Source organism: Chenopodium album, chromosome 18 (genome assembly GCF_948465745.1).
Source record: "Chenopodium album chromosome 18, dcCheAlbu1.1, whole genome shotgun sequence".
Classification (NCBI taxonomy): domain Eukaryota; kingdom Viridiplantae; phylum Streptophyta; class Magnoliopsida; order Caryophyllales; family Amaranthaceae; genus Chenopodium; species Chenopodium album.
Window position 1 is genome coordinate 26,137,548 of NC_137851.1, and position 17,317 is coordinate 26,154,864.

Genomic DNA, 17,317 nt, shown 5'->3' on the forward strand with positions numbered 1-17,317 from the left:
TGTCAGAGTATCACAGTGACACGGGGAATCTCTACCGTGGCGCGACATTAGACCACCGTGTCGCGGTGGTTGCGCTTATTGCGCTGCAGCATTTCCGCGGATTTCCGAGCTTTTGGAGCTCAAATCTCCACCAAATTCGCTCCAATTTTTTGCTATTTTCCTCATTTTCGATTTCTCACAAGGATCTATGTAAGTTTCCTTTGCTTTTGTCTCAAATTTTGTTGTAAATTCCATATTTTCTTGAAACCCTAAAAAATCAAATTGGGGGTTTTTTATTTTGAGCTTCCACGTCAAAATTCTTGCTATGAACTGACTTGTATATGAATGTATGTGTGTTTGTGAACAATTTGAGACCAAGTTTGTGTGATTTGGTGAAGAATTGAGCAAATCACCATTTTTTTGGTACTACTTGTGTGAAAGGTGTTCTTGTTGTTCATGTTATTTTTTTGCACTTGAAATGGTGATATATTGGTTGTAGATCTTGTAACATATGCCATGATGTGTCGATCTATTGTTCTTGTGTAATTTTGAAACATGCTCTGTTTGTGTATGTACTATATTGTCATGGAGAACATAGTATCATGCAATTAGGAGAATTGTAGTATTAGTTCGTCATGGAGAAACTAAATACTAGAAATAATTCTATTATTTTGCTAATTTTTATCCTTAACGTAAAATTTTTGCGTATAATAGAAAATGCAACTTGAGGTAGCTGTTAAGCCGCTTTTGAATAAATAACTAAATAACTTAGGAAATTATGCTAAGCATTTAGATTTTTATTTTTGTAATAGCATGCCTAGACGACGGGATCGCGATCTTTCTACTCGTGGTCGGTGTCAGGCTTTTCGAGAAGACACTCCCACAGTTCCTGAGGGCATGGACGACGATGCCTTAGAGACCGAGCCTCGCCCTTTTTCGATTAGGGGTAGGTGGATTCCACCTCCGTGGACACCAGACGAGTTGGTTTTCTGTCGTGAGAACCACGTTTCTCACCATCCACTTGCCGGCATAGTCGATGGCACGCTTCGTCATCATGGATCCGGAGCAGGAGATTTGATTCCCCGGCTATATGGGATTATCACGAGGGATCCTGTTACGAACGCCTTGTGGGAGTATGCTGGTTTAGGAGATTTCTATTCGGCGGTCGTAGGATTTCGCAGCCCCCGGGGTTATGGCTCGACAGTTGTTCGTGCGTTGTTGGAGTATTTTTGGGATACTACCAACACTTTTCACTTTTCATGGGGGGAGATGACAGTGACCCCTATGGATTTTAGCATGATCTGTTGCTTATGCTTCATCGAGCGGGCCGTACGACAGATTCCTGACCTCACTTGGGGGGCGGCTAAGGTAGCAAATTTGTTAAGTCCGGTTGTTCAGCATATCAAGACTCGGCTGGTGCCTCGAGGTGGTCCTAAGAGCAGGCGATCAGAGTTGGCTTCTGTTCTTGCCCATGGCTTTGACATGGCTGAGACGACACCCGAGCAGCGAGTGCGGATCTTTGTCCTAATTCTCATTTCCAGGACTCTTTCTCATGATAGGAGTTCACACGCGCTCGTTTGCTACCTCCCTTCTCTGGTTAGGATCGGCGAGATAGGATCCTATAGTTGGGCTAGCCTTGGGTACGCTGATCTACTCTCATCGCTGCGTCATGGCTGCAGGCAGCTAAATGACCAGGCCCCTGTCGCTGTTTACGGTTTATGGAGAGTCGTAGAGGTGACGATCTTTCTTCTTCCTGTTTTGTTTTAACCTGTTTAAATCACGTGCTTAGAGATTAATTTTCATTGCAATTTTGGTTCTATTAGTACTTTCCGGGATTGTCCCCTCGATGGCGTCGCGGAGCGGTCCATGATTTCCCTGTCGGAGTCAGCTGGCGTGACCGAGGCGAGTCACGAGTGGAGTCCATATCTACGCTACGCGGGCTGCTGCGCCGAGGCACCTCTTCTGTTGGTGTAAGAATTGATTTTGCAGCATGTTATTCTCTACCTTGATGTTATTTTTCGGCATTCATTGCAACTTTTTATGGTTTTCAGGTTGCTGTTGAGATCTAGTATCGGCCTTGGGCTGGGATGACTGATCTTCCCGAGGCCTTGGAGATTTCGGCGTACTGTACTGTTTTTGTTGGTACTGCACGCTTTGTTTGGTATCTTGGGGAGCGCGTTGTTCGTCAGCACAGCGCCGACCGCTTTGTGGTGTCTTTGCCTCCACCGGAGTCGATGCTTGACTCACGTTTACTTGGGGCGTTGATGAACAGGGGGGAGCGCTACACATTTCCTTGGCAGGAGCTTGTGCGTATGGGGGGTGATTATTCACAGGATTTGCTTCCTTCTTTGGCTCCTCCGCCCTGTCTTCCCGAGGTATGATTTCTCTTGAGAATTTTGTCGCTAGTCTCTGTTTAAACCGTCGAATAACCTGATTATTCGATTGTATTTTCAGACGACTGCTCGTCATAGGGGGAAGATTGAGGTCCCGCCTCAATTTGTCCGTTACCCGGGACCGATCAGTATTACTGAGGATCATATTGCTGATGCGCCAGAGGGTTTTAGACAGGCACAAGAGTCTCTGCCTGATGTGTTTGAGCCGATAAGCTTTTTGACACGTTATTCACCCTTTTTAATATCACTTATTACTGATTTTTCTTTGTTCTCAGCATACGCACTCAGACATGATGGGATTTATGAAGTTGGTTGACGTTTTAAAGTACTGCATCATCAAGCTTCGACGTGGTGCGAGTTGTCTGGTCGATTCTGGTGATGTTCTTGAGGTATATTTACCTGTTTTCCCATATTTACCATTTGTTCTATCTTGCACTATTGACATCTTTTCATTTTGTGTCTTTCAAGAACGACGGAGGTCTCGCTCGCGCTCGAGGCACAGAGACTTGGATGAGGGGGAGCCTAGTCGCCACAGACGATCTCTTGAGGTTCGTCAGCATTCTCAGTCTCAGCGGCAGCCTCGGCCTTCTCAGCCGTTTCAGGAGGCTCAGTGGCAGCAGCCTTAGTCTTCTCAGCCATTCCAGCACTTTCAGGGTCAGTGGCAGCGGCCTTCATCTTCCCAGCCTTCGTAGCCTAAGTTCAGGCTAGTCATTACTCTTGTGGACTAGGGTTTATACTCAGTTCCATTGTCTGGGGCGCTTCCTCCACCGGTGCAGGGCTTATTTTAAGTTCCATTGTCTGGGACGATGCCTCCACCGTCGCTTCCTACCTCTTGGAGTTAGTCTAAGTCGTTCGCTAGTTGGACAGGTCCTGCTTTGAGTTTGTCTGCTACTGGAGCTATAGGGACTAGTAGGGATACTACTCCTCGTACCCGGATGATGGAGGGACTCTTTGGTCCGCCGTTCCCGTATTCGCAGGCTGGAGATGATACTGATCCTCACTCTTCTAGTTCTACAGATTTTTGACCAAGGGTTTTTATTACGTACTTTGGTTGATGACACTTGACACTGTTTATGCATCATGATTCACTTTGTATATTTTATTCACAGTTTATGCATTTATTAGTGTGTATTAGTGTGTGCTTGAGACTCATTGTGTGTGATTGTATATTTATTAATGACGCGAAAAAATCGTAAGTGGAGGGTACCGACCTTCCCCAAAAGAAAAAAGAAAATGAAAATGGGACAAATTTTACAATTTTCCCAAAAGAAAGAAAAATAAAAAAAGAAAATGGGACAAGTTTTACAACTTCCCCAAAAATAGAAATAAAAATAAAATAAAAATGGGACAAGTTTTACAACTTTCCCAAAATAAAAAGAAAAATAAAAAAATAAAAATAGAAATAAAAATAAAATAAAAATAAAAATAAAAAATAAAGAATAAAATAAATGGAGGATTTTACTAGGAATGAAACTCTCGAAAAACAAGATTAGAAGATAAACGGTGAAGGCAAAACAATAAAAATCCGGATAAAAATAGGTAAAGGATTAAATTATGAAGGCGCGTGGGCACCATGACACGGTAGTATATACCGTGTCACGGCAACACATGCCGTGTTGCGGCATTAATTCCCGTGACACGGTGGGATTTCTGCAGCGGTGTAGTTTGCGCGCATAGAAAGATAGATTTTGAGTATTTTCAAGCGTTTTGGCTATAAAATAGGACCAGCTTATTCGTGATATGCATAATTACGAAACATAAAATAATTAGAATTTCATATTTCAATAATAATGTCTCAAAATTTTGATAATACATTGCGTGATTGGTCGTATTCTTTGACCAATGCAGACAAAAGAGAGCTGGAATTGTTTCATGTCAGAGGCTTATTAGCTTTGAGGCATGTAGCAATTGAACATGATTTTCTTAGGGCAACTTTAGATTATTGGAGTCTAGAAACACATTGTTTCAAATTTTATTATGATGAAATTTGTCCCCTGCCGGAGGAATTCGGTGCCATCTTTGGTTTTCCTGCCAGAAATCTCATTACCATGCCTACCCTACGTGAGTATTATTACCAAAACTTTGAACGCCATCTGAATCTAACAGATCCAGATTTAAATAAAATTGTGTGTGTGTAGACACCCATTTGTGTCTCCCCAAAACCAAACCCAGTGATGAATACCTGTCTTTCTGTTTCGGTTAGTTTTTATTAAAATCCTTCTTTCTGTTTTCGAAAACCCACTCTATTTTATGAAAACGTCCAAACTTGTTTAGTTTGGTCCATGATAAGGGTCCAATAATGGTGTAGTTGGATGGGTCTTGAAAAGACCTTTCCAACGATATATTATAAGTCCAATTCCGATGAATAATGAGGAAGTTATGGCCAAAATACTAAACTGGGCCCAAACCGGATTTTACCTACGACCCAATGATCATGTGGAGGGTCCAAAGGTTTAATCCTATTCCTAAACTAATTAGGATTGATTAGAATCTTCTATAAGTTTCTAAAATATCTTAATTATCCTTTTTTGAAAAGATAAGATCAAGGAATTTGAATTTAAATAAAACTTTCCTTCTTTAAAACTTTCCTAATTCTATTCGAATTTAAAGATGTTCAAAGACAGTCAGATATTATTTTCGTGCCTCATATTTTTTATTCAAATTTTATATGGTCGGATAGATCTTGAAATTATCTTTCCAATGATATATTATAATATTAATTCCGAGCTATAACGAAAAAGATATGAAAGAAATACGAAACTCTATCCAAAACTGACACCCTTTCACTCTTTCGGCCATATCTTTTTATCTACAAAAGATTTTAATCTGATTCAAAATTCATTAGAAAGTATACTTCAAGAGCTTTCCAACGACATATTATATGACTTATTTGGAATTCTAGATCAAAATATATGATAAAAACAAAATCCACAAAAACTGTCTTTGTCGCCAAACGACAGGCTTGTCGCCTCGCAACAGACTCTGTCGCCTGGCGACAAGGTCGGTTTGTTAGAGACAGAGTGGAGTTTTATTCCTTATCAAATTCTATGATTTTCCGGACTATTTTCTTATAAATAGGGTCCTCGACCTCTGTTTTGATTCATCAATTCTCATCAACAATCAATTTTCTCCATCAACTGTTATCAACTATCAATCTAAAATCAACTCTCATCTAGAATTACTTAATTCTTAATCTCTCTCTCTCTTTCTAAACTACCTTTTTACAAAATACAATATTCCGCATTCACAAGATCTTGAAACATCTAGCCAAATTCGAAGTTGCCTTCGCCCTAGACGTGAAAGGTTTATACTTTTCTGAGGGTTTGGTCCCAAATCCGGTCTAAACTTTTTAACTCTTTCTTTCAATTATTTGATTTAATTCTTTAATTATTCTTTATTATTTTCATTGAAGTTTACTAACTTGTGTATTTTGTTATTAGAAAGAGGTACGAGGCTTCAAAGTAAGTAGCTTAGCTTACTCTCTATTTCTTTCACAATGTAGAAAGCATGTTTATTATTGTTTTATGATTCCTAGTATCATGTTAGGATGTTTAATATTCCTAGTATCATGTTAGGATGTTTTTATTGCTTTCTAGTATCATGTTTAGGATGCCTTTTACTCTTTTCTAATATCATAATATCATGTTAGTACCATGTTAGGTTTAAAGCTTTGATCTTTATTGCTTAGTGACATGCTAGGATTTGTTATTAATCTTGTTAGTATCATGCCTAGGATCTTGCTATTATTATTAAGCTTTATTATGCCTTATCATGTTATTATCATCGTTATCATGCTTATTGTTTATGATCATGTTGCTTGATTTATTTTTATTGTTATTGCTTGATCACACCTTTTATGCATGTTAAAGGGAATTTGTACTTGAAATCACGCTTAATAAGATAATTAATAATTTGGTTTAGGCTAATGTGATTTTAACTCAAGTGATCGCCAATAATAGTCTTATTTGTGCATTAATATTCAACCAACATAGATAAACAGGGTAGGTTTAATATAATGTTTGTATGTTATTCTAAAAGCACACATGAATACGAGCAGAACAAAGTAGAGGCCTATTTTATAGGGCGGGTCCTTTCTTTTGTAGGTTGGATTCGTACCCTCATCCTCGAACCCCGTTTGGTTCAAGACCTTATGGAGTTGATGGTCCTTTTGGATTGTCTTTTGGGTTTACAAGTTCCTAAAACTTGTTGGCGACTCTTTTGCTCTCTTTTTCTTCCCTTTGGAACGCCACCGTACTTTAGTGTATGATCACAGTGGGGTTCAAGTTTGGGATCTTAATGCTTGAAATATTCCCTACAGTTTTTGGCGACTCCACTGGGGAGGATTTCTATTTATATTCCTGAAATTAATTTTGGCAATTATTTAGAATGAGCGGATGAGACTCGAAAAATTCTAAGTATTTCATGTGCGTAATTCGATTAACATTATTGTCATATGCATTAAAAGGTTCTCATTGGATAGACCAATGATTCAAAAACATAGGATTTTACACGTAGGAAATTTGAGAAATATCTTTCATGACTAGAATCGAAAAAACGCTACGAAATCTGGAAAATTCTAAGAACACAGATACCTGCCAAGGCATGTAGGAACTAGCGTCTAGAAAACAGGGCTTGTCGCCTGTAAAGAGCTTCTGTCGCCTCGCGAGAGTTCTGTCGCTTGGCGACAGGGGTTCTTTTGCGGCGACAGTCCCTGTAGTCTGGCGCCAAGTTCTTCCAATACCGAGCCAGGGATTTGCCTTCTTGTTTTGACCATTTCTAGTACTGTTGGCTCGATTCTACTTATTGATTGAGTCCTTTTCTCACTTTTCTGAACCCATATGTGTTCTACATATGGACATAACCCTCTGGGGGTTCCTGCTTCACCTGCCCAATTGAATATCCACTATATGTGCAACAACGGGTACGTGCAAAGTTTGTGAATCCACCAAACCATGGAGTCGAGTTCGATTTCATCACGAACTCGCGGGGTCCCGTCCATTCGCACCAACCCTCACGGTAGGCTTGTGTGCAATGCATACGGACTCATAACCATGAACCTTTTTGACTTAACCCATACCCTTGAACTTTAGAGAACTAGAGCCGTGGTTAGGTTGCAAACTCATTGCATCATATTGTGACTATGTGAACTACTTGTGCATCTCTTACTTGTGCATAGCTTATATGTGACTAAACTAACCATTTGTTTGACTTGTGTTTGTAAATAAGTCTAAATAAACTAACCAATGACTAAAGGACTTTGTTTAATTAATTAATTAATTAATTTGAACTAATGAACAAGCCTAAAATCGAGTCATAGTTCCTTTTAGTCAACCCGGATTTTTATTCCCGTCTACTGCACATGTGTCAACTTGTTTTGGTCATAGCCAGAGTTCTAGGAAGAAACATGAGTCGTACAACCTAGGGATCTGTAGCCCTGGGTTTTATCTTTAATTAGGCGTTGGTTTCGTCCCAATCAGAGTCACAGATTAAAAGTTATGACTAAAATACCACAGCCTGTCCAGTTTAATGCATATACGTGAAGTCTTAACTTAGTCTTTACTTGAGTCTAGTCACATTGTCTAGCCACATGGTCATGACACAAGTCTTAACATGTCACTTACACTCACTTATAAAGCACACACTTGACACGTTAGTCGCACCATGACCATGTCTTAGGTTCATGCATGAGTTGTTTTTTTTCGTCATTTGAGTTGGGGGTCCATTCTATTCCTAATTCTTCCATATTTCTCCATCTACATCATCTTCCCTCTCTCCACATGCTTTCTCCCCACATATCATTCCCTTTTTTTTTCATGATCTCTTCCTATCTATGCATGTTGAATCGAGTTTGAGTCATATGATTGACAAGAAAAAAAGAGTAATGATGAGACAAAACACAAGGCAAGCTTCTCACTAAGATTTCATGCTTTCTTCTTTTTTCAAACCTTTCCCCCATAAGTCTAGCATAGGCACCTTGCATTCTCCTTAGATTTACTTTGTAGGTTTTTCTTTTTCCCTTTTAATAAAATGAGCATTTTATTTTCTTGCATATGATCACTGCATTGCATTATTAAAAAAAAAAAAAAAAGCCGAATTAAGCACAAGGTATACCAATGATTTGAGGCACCCCTTGTAACCATATCATATTACCTTTCACCCTTCAAATATATAATCCCTTTCTTGACAAACCACTTTGAGCCTCGTCTAACGATAGACCTTACATTTTTCTTTAACCCACATCTACCTAACCTTGGGATGGGATGGTGTGTAACTTATGCAAGTTCAAAGAACAAAAGCTTGAGTGATCTCAAAAGAATAAAATAAAAATAAGTAAATGAATAAAAGTGTACAAAAGGGAAAGTGTTCCAATGTCTTGGATATAAAAATATCTTTGATAAGAACAAGTCTCAGATTGCGTTTCTTATCGAGTGCTCGGTACCGTGCATGAGAAACATGAATGCCAAGTGAGTGATAGACCGCATGATCGGGATTGCCCACGCTTATAAATAAGAGATTTGAATTTGAAAACATGATAAAGCAAAAAAGAGAGAGCAGAATATAAAGAGTTCAAAAGTGAGAAACCTCAAGCATAATAATACAAAGATTCAAAAGCAAGGTTGCACACCTTGGGGGGCTTATCTAGGGTCTTGAGCCTTTATCCCCTTCTTCTCTAACTTTTAGCCTAACCACGTTACAACCCTTAAAAAGACCTTTTTGAGGTATACACTACTTGTGCGAGGTTCGGCTAGAGCTACGTTTGGCCTGATTCCTAACGGATACGTAGGCAACCTCATATTGAGGTGCGGCCATAATAAAAATGCATTCATTTTCACATTCACACACTTACACCATGATCATATCAAGGGATCTCCTATGCTCATCCCTATTTACTTAGAGCTATACTTGGGGGCTTGATCCTTACATCATTAGCCTACCTAGCCTAGGATTCATCATTATTTGACTCTTATCAAATAATACTTTACCATACACTTAGCCTTTGCAGCTTAACTTTAGTGTCACTTTCACACACATCACGGATACATGACCAAATAGACTTCCAATTAGGAACCCTTTGTCATGAAGTCTTAACATAACGTTAAAGCATGCTTTGTCATATCAACATCACTCATCACTTGTAATCATCATTGTATCAGGAAGTATGAAGTGCTTAGCCTCTATGCCTAAGTTACCCAAATACTTTCATAATCGAGTCAACTAAGATAGTTTAGGAGGAATTAATCCTTGCAACTTAAGGGACAACATTGAACGCATATACTTGATTAAGCTCATTCAACATGCACCATCAAATACTTCGATTCTTTTTCACGTCTTTCTTTTTCGGGAGAAGGTCGGTACCCTCCACAAAAATGACGGAAATTTTTTTCTTTTTTGCATTTTCGCGTTGCACATCACACGCGAGTCATGTACATTGAGTCAGGTCGTGTCAATTCACCTTGGGTCAACCTCAAGTCAGTCAATCACATTGAGTCAACCTCAAGTCAATCATTCACCTTAGGTCAACCCTAAGAAACACATCAAGCCTTAGGTCAACCCTAAGAAAAACACTTGCAAATGCTTTTGGCAATTCTTTTGATTTTTACAGGATACAACCATTCAGCAAAGCTCCTGTTCGCAGCCAACTGAACGATCGCAACAAGCATTCAAGTATCAGGCTCTTTTGTTCAGAGACGCGTGGACATATCATCAAAGCTCTTTTGCTTAGAGACGCGTGGGCATTCTATCAAAGCTCTTTTGTTCAGAGACGCGTGGACATATCATCAAGCTCTTTTGCTCAGAGATGCGCGGGCATTCTATCAAGCTCTATTGTTCAGAGACGCGTGGACATCTCATTCTATCAAGCTCTATTGTTCAGAGATGCGTAAACATATCATTCAAAGCTCTTTTGCTCAGAGACGCGTGGGCATTCTATCGAAAGCTCCATTGTTCAGAGACGAGTGAACATTCCTCAAGAAAGCTCCATTGTTCAGAGACGAGTGAACAATCCTCAAAAAAGACTCCATTGTTCAGAGACAAGTGAACATCAACAACAGCAAGATGGCGTTCCCTAGCTTGTGGAAAATTGTCACAACAACAAAAGCAACAAAATGGTTACTTTCAGAGGCGTGTGCTCGACGGTGCAAGATACGCGTTTCTTGACTCTTTTATCTGTTTAACTAACATTGTTTTACAGGTATCGGCGTTGTAAGAATGATTTAGGATCGCAGAACGTTCTGAATCATTCTCCGTCCCTATCGATACTTTGACTTTTGTTTTCAAAACCTAAGTTTCTCCAAACTCAGTCAAAGTGGGGGCTTCTGTAGACACCCATTTGTGTCTCCCCAAAACCAAACCCAGTGATGAATACCTGTCACGTCAAACCATAATCGAATGAGGTGAAAGTGTGGAAAAGTCAAGTGTTGCGGTTAGTTTTTATTAAAATCCTTCTTTCTGTTGTCGAAAACCCACTCTATTTTATGAAAACGTCCACTCCTGTTTAGTTTGGTCCATGATAAGGGTTCAATAATGGTGTAGTTGGATGGGGTTGAAAAGACCTTTCCAACGATATATTATAAGTCCAATTCCGATGAATAATGAGGAAGTTATGGCCAAAATACTAAACTGGGCCCAAACCGGATTTTACCTACGACCCAATGATCATGTGGAGGGTCCAAAGGTTTAATCCTATTCCTAAACTAATTAGGATTGATTAGAATCTTCTATAAGTTTCTAAAATATCTTAATTATCCTTTTTTGAAAAGATAAGATCAAGGAATTTGAATTTAAATAAAACTTTCCTTCTTTAAAACTTTCCTAATTCTATTCGACTTTAAAGATGTTCAAAAACAGTCATATATTATTTTCGTGCCTCATATTTTTTATCCAAATTTTATATGGTCGGATAGATCTTGAAATTATCTTTCCAATGATATATTATAATATTAATTCCGAGCTATAACGAAAAAGATATGAAAGAAATATGAAACTCTATCCAAAACTGACACCCTTTCACTATTTCGGCCATATCTTTTTATCTACAAAATATTTTAATCTGACTCTAATTGCATTAGAAAGTAGACTTCAAGAGCTTTCCAAAGACATATTATATGACTTATTTGGACTTCTAGATCAAAAGATATGATAAAAACAAAATCCACAAAAAACTGTCTCTGTCGCCAAACGACAGGCTTGTCGCCTCGCGACAGACTCTCTCGCCTGGCGACAAGATAATGTTTGTATGTTATTCGAAAAGCGCACATGAATACGAGCAGAACAAAGTAGAGGCCTATTTTATAGGGCGGGTCCTTTCTTTTGTAGGTTGGATTCGTACCCTCATCCTCGAACCCCGTTTGGTTCAAGACCTTATGGAGTTGATGGTCCTTTAGGATTGTCTTTTGGGTTTACAAGTTCCTAAAACTTGTTGGCGACTCTTTTGCTCTCTTTTTCTTCCCTTTGGAACGCCACCGTACTTTAGTGTATGATCACAGTGGGGTTCACGTTTGGGATCTTAATGCTTGAAATATTCCCTACAGTGTGGTAATGAAGTAGATTTAGAAAAGCTTGCAAACTTGTATTTCAATCGTCCTTTCTCTGAGTCTTATCATGTATACCGTAGAAGGGCTTATATTTTTTGCATGTTTAGCAAGCTTTTATTTGCAAACGGTAGGGTAGGACATGCTTGTTTAGCGTCTGTGCTTGAACATGTTGAATCTGGGAGATCTCCTATGCCTACTTGCCTTGGAGAAACTTTGCGCGGCCTTGACGAAGCAAAAGTTGACCGGAAAGCCATCAAGAAGGGCTCCCTAGTACTGTTGCAGGTAAAAATGCGCTCCAATCAGCTCTCGTGACACATAGCAGGCACCGTGTCATGGTGTTTGTCTGCCGTGTCACGGTGGTTTTCTGCCCCCTTTTTTTTTTGACTGATTTTTTTTTTTTTTTTTTTTTTTTTTTTTCTTTTTTTGCAGATTTGGTTGATGGAGCGTTTAGAACTTTTTGAAGCCCTCGACGATATTGAAAAATATGGTCCCAATGATTGGGTCCGTAGGAAGAAGAATTACTCTGCGACCATGTCATATGATGATTGGAAGGTCTTCTTTGCAAAGAGAGAATTTTCCATTCGGTGGGTGGTGCCTTGGTGGAGGCTTACTAGGATGGTTGGCACGAATGATACTCCGTATTGTCGCGTTCCTAGTATTTCAAAGTTGACTTTTTATTGTCCTTCTCGATTGATGCGACAATATGGACTTGAACAAGTAGTTCCACGCTATAACGATAGTCCTCGTGAGGTATCGTTGCATGAAAGTAACGTTCATAAGTACGAGGCTTATTGGATTGGAAGACCTTTGTAGACCGTTTCTGCGAGTAACCAAGCTCCTCCTCCCTTATCTAGTGCATACAAGGCATGGTAGAATCCTAGAAGTAGAAGGGATCGAGTCGGATCACGCAACTTTTATGTAAAGGGACGTCTTGGAAGTAAGAAGGCGCCTCCTAAAGATCGTCTAGGTTCGAGAACACAAGGAATTGAGTTTAAGACTCCTATAATGCCTAAAAAGAAAAATTATGTGAAAAGAAAGGGTAAGGAAAAGATGGTTTATAGAGAGAAGCAATCGAAAAATTCTAAGAAAGGTTAAAGGGGTGAAAGTTCAACTAGAGGTGTGACGGTTCGGGCTACAAAAGACACATTAATGGTGAAGGCCGACCTAGTTGAAAAAGAGAAGGAGGTTCCTAAAGCGAAGAAGGATTAGATCAATATTGATTTGCTTATATGATTTAAATTTTTGATTTTTAAATAAGGCGCATGATGCCAATAATGGTAGTCACATTTATTTCAATAATAATAGCATATTTATTTTCGCCTTAAATAAAAATTGCAATGATTATTTTTTTTTATTTATTTTATATTTTTATTTTTATTTTATTTGCTGGAAATCCACCGTGCCACAGTGGAAATTGCCGTAACACAGTAAACATTCCCACGGCGCGGTGGAAGCTGATGTGGCACGAGATTTTTTTTTTGTGTGCCGTGCCACGGGGGATCTTGCCGTGCGACGGTGGCGGCTGCCGTGGCGCGGTGGATGCTGAACTGGCGCAATGTATGATTTTCTTGATTTTAGCTCCGTTTTGCTGTCTTGTGTGTTATACTTGGTCGACGGAGGAAGGATTTTATTTTTTAAAGTGGTCGGGCCTCCTTGAGGGTTGCCTACGTATCCTTAAAAAGGAATTAGGCCAAACGTAGCTCTATCGGGTCATGAACCCATGCAACTAGGCATAAAATTTCTTGAGTTGATCCAAGGTTGTTAAATTGTGGAAACTATTGCCATCCATGTCTACCAATTGTGCCGCTCCGCCAGACAAAATGGATTTAACAATGTATGGACCTGACCAGTTTGGTCTAAATTTTCCCCTGGATCTAACACATTTTTGCGAAATGCCTTGAGCACCAAGTCACCTTCCTTAATGTTTCTAGTCTTAACTTTTTTATTAAAATGTCGCGCCATACGCTGTTGGTAGGTTTGGACATGATGCAAAGCTGCCAAGCGTTTTTCGTCAAGTAAGACTAGTTCATCATATCTTTTGCTAATCCAGTCGACTTCATCTAGTTGGCTTTCCAACGCGATTCGGAGAGAAGGGATTTCGAGCTCTATTGGTTGTACAACTTCAACTCCATAGATCAAAGAGAAAGGGGTGGCCCCCGTTGATGTACGAACAGAGGTTCGAAAACCCCAAAGGGCGAAATGTAGCTTACTTGGACAATCTTTGTAATTTTCCGTCATCTTTTCGATGATAGTTTTCACATTTTTGTTGGCTAGTTCAACCGCACCATTTGTTTGTGGCCTGTAGGGTGATGATGTGTGATGCTTGATATGATATTTCTTTAATAGTTTTGCACACTCGGCTTGGAAATGCATTCCATTATCACTGATCATTTCATGAGGTACCCCATAGCGGCATATGATATTTTTCTCAATGAATTGAGCTACATGTTTTGCTGTTAGCTCAGCATATAAGGCAACTTCGACCCATTTAGTGAAGTAGTCGATCGCTACAAGGATGAACTCATGTCCCCCTTGTCCTGGTGGCGTTATCTTTCCAATGATGTCAATACCCCAAGTAGAGAAAGGCCATGGAGAAGTATATGTGTAGAGAAGCGAAGGTGGAACGTGCTGCAAATTTGCGTAGACTTGACGCTTCATACATTTCTTGACGTATTCATGACATTCTCTCTCCATAGTAGTCCAATAATAACCTTGTCGTTGAATCTTTTGGACTAACATCTTAGCATTCATATGCGTTCCACATATTCCGGCATGAAGGTTTTCCATGGTTTTGTGTGCTTCTTTCTTAGCTATTGTAGACACCCAAATGTTTCTCCCCAAAACCAAACCCAGTGATGAATACCTTTTGCGTCGAATGATTATCGAATAAGGTAAAAGTGTGAAAGGTCAAGTGTTGCGGTTAGTTTTTATTAAAATTCTTTCTTTCTGTTTTCGAAAAACAACTCTACTTTATGAAAACAGCCAATCCAGTTTGGTTTGGTCTACGACAAGGATCCAATAATAGTGTAGTTGGATGGGACTTGCAAAGAGCTTTCCAACGATATATTATAAGCCCAATTCCGATGAATAATGAGGAAGTTATGGCCAAAATACTAAACTGGGCCCGGTTTGATCTTTACATGTGGCCCAATGATCTAGGCGAGGGCCCAATGATAATTGTTATTCCTAAAGTTATTAGAATTGATTATAGTCTTCTAGAATTCTCTATAAGGTTCTCTTTAATCCTAATAAGATTAGAATTAATAATTAGATTTTGATAAAGTTTTATTTGGAATAAAATATTATTTTATGAAAAATACAATTTCGATTTTCATACGGACTTTACAAATCGATTTTGATTCATATGTGGACTTCGTGTTTGAAAGCGCGTAGAAATCCAGGCTGTCGCCACGCGACAGACCCTGTCGCCACGCGACAAGCCTTGTCGCCATGCGACACAGCTTGTCGCCAAGCGACAAGGTCGGTTTTGCAGCAACAGCGTGGAGTTTTATTCCTTATCAAATTCTACCTAATTCCGGACTGTTTTCTTATAAATAGGGTCCTGAACCTCCATTTTTAATCATCTACAATCATCAATCAATAATAATAACAATCATCTTTCTCTCTCTAAAGCTAAAATCTTTCTCTCTCTTTCTAAACCTTCTCTCTTACAAAATTCCGCATTCACGAGATCTAGAAATACCTAGCCAAGTTCGAAGTTGTCTTCTCCCTAGACGTGAAAGGTTTGATATTTATGAGGGTTTGGTCCCTAATCTCTCTTTCAATTATTTAATTTAATTGTTTGATTTTATATTTTTCTTGAAGTTACTAACGCGTGTATTTTGTTATTAGAAAGAGGCACGAGACATCAAAGTATGTAATCTTATTGCTCTATTCTTGTAGAAAGCATGTTTAAATTTGTTTAATTCCTATTATCATGTTAGGATGTTATTATTGCTTTCTAGTATCATGTTTAGGGTGCCTTTTACTCTTTTCTAATATCATGTTAGTATCATGTTAGGGCTAAAGCTTTGATCTTTATTGCTTAGTGACATGCTAGGGTTTGTTATTAATCTTGTTAGTATCATGCCTAGGGTCTTGCTAATATTATGCTTTAACATGATTGTAATGATGATTATGATGATTATTGTTATGTTGCTTGATATATATTATTGTTATTGCTTGATCACGCCCTCTCTTGCAGGTTTAAAGGGAATTTGTACTCGTAATCACGCTTAATAAGATAATTAATGATCTTGTTTAGGGTTAATATGATTATAATTCAAGTGATCGCCAATAATAGTTTTATTTGTGCATTAAATTCAACCAACATAGATAAACAGGTTTAGGGTTAACCTATTGATTGCATGCTAGTCAGAAAGCGCACATGAATACGAGAAGAATGAAGTAGAGGCCTATTCAGGGCAGGTTCAATCTCTTTTAGGTTGGATTTGTACCTTCATCCCCAAACCCTATTTGGTTCAAGACCTTTTGGAGTTGACGATCTCATGGATCGTTAAGGGGTGTAATCTTCACCTTGTGAACGGTTTACAAGTTCCTAAAACTTGTTGGCGACTCTTTTGCTCTGGATTCCTTCCCTTTGGACGCCACCATGCTTAAGTGTATGATCACAGTGGGGTTCAAGCTTGGGGTTAATGGCTTGAAATATTCCCTATAGTTTTTGGTGACTCCACTGGGGAGGATTTATATTTTAATTCCTGAAATTTATTTCGGCAATGATTTAGAATGAGTGGATGAGACTCGAAAAGTTCTAAGTATTTCATGTGCGTAATTTTGATTAGCATTATTGTCATATGCATAAAAAAGGTCCTCATTGGATAGACCATCCGAAATGAGTCAAAAACATAGGATTTTTACACGTAGGAAATTTGAGAAATGTCTTTCACAACTAGAATTGAAATAATGCTGCGAAATCTGGAAAAATCTAAGAGCGTAGATACCTGCTGAGGCATGTAGGAACTAGCGTCTAGAAAACATGGCTTGTCGCCTGTAAAGTGCTTCTGTCGCCTGGCGACAGGGGTACTTTTGCGGCGACAGTCCCTGTAGTCTGGCGCCAAGTTCTTCCAATACCGAGCCAGAACTCTGCCTTCATGTTTTGACCATTTCTAGCACTGTTGGCTCGATTCTACTTCCTGATTGAGTTTTTCTCACTTTTCTAAAACCCATATGTGTTCTACATATGGACATAACCCTCTAGGGGTTCACGCTCCATCTACCCAATCGAACGCTCCTGGCAACGACGGGTACATCTGAGTTTGTGAATCCACCAAACAGTGGAAGCAAGTTTTTAACTTGCGGGGTCCCATCCACTCGCGCCAACCCTTCCAAAGGTAAGGCTTCCGCGCGGTGCATCTGGACTCATAACCATGGACCCTCTTTGACTAACCCATA